Below are 4178 nucleotides of genomic sequence, written 5' to 3'. Positions count from 1 at the left end.
AAGTTAAAGAAATTTGTCCAACATTCAAGTCCAAATTGTTCGTGAAAACCACGTTTTCAGTCCATCATCAGCTCCGTAACCAGGCCTCAGGCTTGTAGCCAAGCCTCTAGCTAGTTACCAGTTCCTACACTTCAATTTCGTGGGAACTCCACGACAAGCAGAGAAGATTGAGAAAATGGAAGTGGAAGTATCAGCGAAAAAAGCCCGAATTGTAGAAGACAACGCTCTTGAGAAGAAAAAGGCTGAAGAACAGTGTAACCGATTGCAGGCTTCAAAAGCGTCGCAATTGGTTGGAAATTGTTCAGCCACAACCGTAGACCACGGCAAGAAATTTGAAGAACCACGAAGCACAAAACCAGTCAAGAGAACCCAGGTGGCGGAAAGCGAATGCTTTTTACAGGAAATTGATCGGAAACTCCTAAAACCTTTGAGGAAGACAATCGGTTTGGGAACTTTTGGAGTCTGCCAACTTGCCGCATACAGAGATTGGACTGTGGTTGTGAAAGAATTTCGAAGCCGCAGCGGGCGAGAAGACGCCAAAGGAGAGGTCTTGCACAAGGCAAAAGTAATTGCCAAGTTAGGAGACCATCAAGGCTTACCATTTTGTTTGGCGTCCAAACTAAAGTAAAACTGTACAGTATTGTTTTGCAGTTTCTCGGCACAAAAGAGCATAGTCTTACAGCTTAGTCTTACAGCATAGTCTTACAGCTTCGTCTTAAGAAGAAGCTGAGCTGCAACGAGTGGATTAGGGTGTTAGATAGTATCGCTGAAATGCTTCATTATATTCACTCCAAAGGGTATCTACATAACGATCTTAAGGCAAACAATGTGGTCTGGGAGGTGAGATATGGTATGCAGGTCAATCCAGTCATCATTGATTTTGGTAAAAGTACGAAGATCAACTCGCCGAAGCTCAAGAAGAAAACCCTTTCCAAATCAGAGCAGAAGATTTATCGGGAAACGTACCCACACATTGCTCCCGAAATCGTCTGTGGTGAAGCAACTGTGTCGACTGCTAGCGATGTTTATTCATTAGCAAAATTGATGGAATTTACTTGCAAGAAGACCGATTTAAACCTGGGTGCAAAATGGTTGTTATTGAAAAATCTGGCCTTATCAGAGAACCCTGTCACTAGGCCACAGTTGACTGAATTCCTTTTGAATTAAATACATCATAAGTTCGCTACCTTTTCATGTTAAGGAAAATTAACAAAGCGGATGTTCGAAGGTGTAATAGTTGTCAAGTTTTATTCCTTGGTTATCGAGTTCCCTATGAAACTAGAAATGGGTTCTTTTAAAGTGAGAAGAAAACTGAATAGCCGTTGATGTTGAGAAAAGTTTATACCAGGCAAAACAAGTTGCATCGTTAAGAAATAGTTTTCCATTTTCAATTGCGTAATGCTGGCCGTTGTAAATCATGAGTACTTAAGTAAATGTTTTAGGAATTACTTCCGACTTCGAAAGATCATTCGAAAGATCAAAGCCAACCCCATCAGCAAGTATTATTGAGAAAAACAATATGTGTAGATGTGTAGTTCCAGAAAATATACATATTTTTGTTTAGCATTGCACACTACTCATTAAATTTCAGTTTAACTTTATAGCAGAGCTCCGCGCGCGCCAAAGGTGGACGCGCGGTAGTTAAGAAAATTTGGTTTTATAGCTATGACGTCATAAACGTCCACTCCTCCATGTATGCCAATGTGACCAGTATCATGCTAGTTTACAGCAAACATCTTTGATATTGGACAACTGTCAAAACAAGGTATCCGCTGACCAGTATCACGTGACCATATGGCAGGCTCAAGCTTAGAGCTCACCAAGGTCAGCTGTTTTTTAAAGTTTACTACTGACCAGTTACTGGTTTTCGTTTGGATTGCAGGCTCAACCCGGGTTAACTCACCTGAACCTAAGTCAGGCTTCATTTTTCACACGCTTTGTGTGGCTCGATGCAGGTACACGGCCATACTATATATAAACGAGAGTACTCATACAGTCAACGCTTTTCATGTTCAGGTGGAAAACGGTTTGAAAGATGTTTTCTTTCTGCATTTTTCGCTGGTTTCAATCCAGTTTGACATATCATGATATCTGTGGTCCACACTGGTGGCTACTCAGTTATTCAAGTCAAGCATCGGCGGGATGTAAACTTAAAGCTCAGTGTTTATTTTTAATTTACTTAGAGCTGCTTTTTTCTCTGTATTGCAATTTTTGGCATAGCTTTAGAAGCTTTGATAAGGTTACATGTTGCCCGGAGGACCTATGTCTAGAACAGAAACGAAAGGACTGAGCGAAAGAGAACGACAACGACAAAACAGAATACTAGTAATAGCTCATACTTAGCACACAAATTTTACGGATGCGTTATTTAAAGTGGATGCGTATTTTTAAAAGTTGGTTTAATCGGTTCTTCTTTTGTTCAGGAATGAGAATCATTTTTATTGTCAACTGGAATTAATCTCTACTCTTTTAGACATAAAGAGAGAGTTTATTTTGTTTGTTTGTTTTCCTCTAAAATGCGAGCAAACAAGTGCTTTTTTAATCCGTTTGCCCAATTGGTTTTCGTTGTGTCTCGACAGGGACAATTTTGCCCTTATGTTATAAACACGTATTTGCAATGAGTTCTCGTAAATTATGCAACACAAACTAGCTTGTGTTTTCAGAAGTTTGTTTGAAGCACCCAAACGTTATTTAAATGTTGGAGCAGATCATGTTTGAAGTTCGTCCTTTCTTGGTTGCATTGCCGTAGTTTGTCGATTCTTGTACCAAGCCAATTTCACTGGAAAAACCGATGTCGCACTCATCCTTCTTGATTCATGTGATATCAGTTTTTAGCGTAAAATTTACCGTGGAATTCACTAGTTAGGCAATGAATTTTTCTATAGAAGAAAGGAAAGAAAATGATTTCATTATTAAAGCAGCAACCGGAAACATCAAAATGCGAACAATTGGAAACCTTTTATTTTCACTAACCCTACAGGCGGTAAGAATAAATAACCAGGGAGCTGTGCTTTTAGGCTTGGCTAAATCTGTATATCACTTTTTTTCTAAGATCACTCCCGCCTCTTCTCCCCAGGAAATTCCAGTGACCGTCTGTGGAGAGAGTATGGATACATATATTTACCGGAAGGGGGAGAGGGAGTAAAGGAAGGGGAATGCCTGCTATAACAATCCCATTTTTTATTCCACCCATCAATTTCACTATAATCCTGTTATGTCATCTGTCAAGATAACCGCTAATCAGAATATTCAAATACCAATAAGGGGAAGGGAAGTGCAAACTGTTTGTTATAAATAATTTGCATGTCATCAACCATACCAATCAGACCGAATCACAGTCACTATCCCAAGTTGCTAAAATTGTAAGTGTATGGGGTGATTAAATATTTTAGGAAAGTACCCATCAACTCTACTCTTTCAGGTAGTCAATAAATTCTGTATGTGAAAATCACATTTCTTTTGTTTTGACTGGTTTTGTCGAAGGTTTTAGATAACTTGTGGAATAGTTTAAAGCCAATTTATAAGTAATATAAAGTTAAGTTAATGTGAACAACCATGAAAGGGAGGTCAGGGAAGTTATATGACCCATGTATTCTCAATGTACATTTCTGTCACACAATCTGTCGGTAAGACAAATACTGTCTCATTGTGTTGAAAGGTCAAATTCACCTTTCAGGTCATTGTGGTGAGTTATTCCCAGTCCAATCGGATGTATGCTTTTCCATTATGTCCATCAAGACCATGCAGTCTTATCTTCACATCTCTAGTTCATTTCAAGTTCTCTGACCTCTCAGTGTTGTAACAAAATCCCGCCCACCAACCCTATTTAGCTCTCTTCGACCATAGTGTTGTAACATTAACTTGAGGCTGGCATCAGCTACCTCAAGCATTTTGTTCTTTGCTGCTGCTCACAACAGATTATGACCTCTCATTTGACAGCTAAACAGGCTTAGAACTTTCTGATTGTTTTTATGTTTAAGGCGAATGGCAGGCCCCCTTAGGGTGAAAGCAAGGGCCGTCAGACATAACGACTAGTCCATCACAAACACAACGGTGCACCTCAAACGGGGGTGTACCAACACGCCAACTTCGCCAGGGAATCGAACCCCGCCCCAAACAACATGAACGAAAGACAAACAGACAAACAAAGAATTGCACCTAGGAGATGCCTCGTCTGA

The 4178-nt window shown here is 39.9% G+C and overlaps 1 pseudogene; it reads left to right on the top strand.

The window, feature by feature from the left end:
• The first annotated feature begins 175 nt into the window (after positions 1 to 175).
• Positions 176 to 1167, top strand: LOC138030510 (serine/threonine-protein kinase 17B-like; annotated as a pseudogene).
• The last annotated feature ends 3011 nt before the right edge of the window (positions 1168 to 4178 follow it).

This window comes from Montipora capricornis, chromosome 13, assembly GCF_036669925.1.
Source record: "Montipora capricornis isolate CH-2021 chromosome 13, ASM3666992v2, whole genome shotgun sequence".
NCBI lineage: Eukaryota > Metazoa > Cnidaria > Anthozoa > Scleractinia > Acroporidae > Montipora > Montipora capricornis.
The sequence above is the reverse complement of the archived record's forward strand: the minus strand, read 5'-3'. Positions and strand labels throughout refer to the sequence as shown.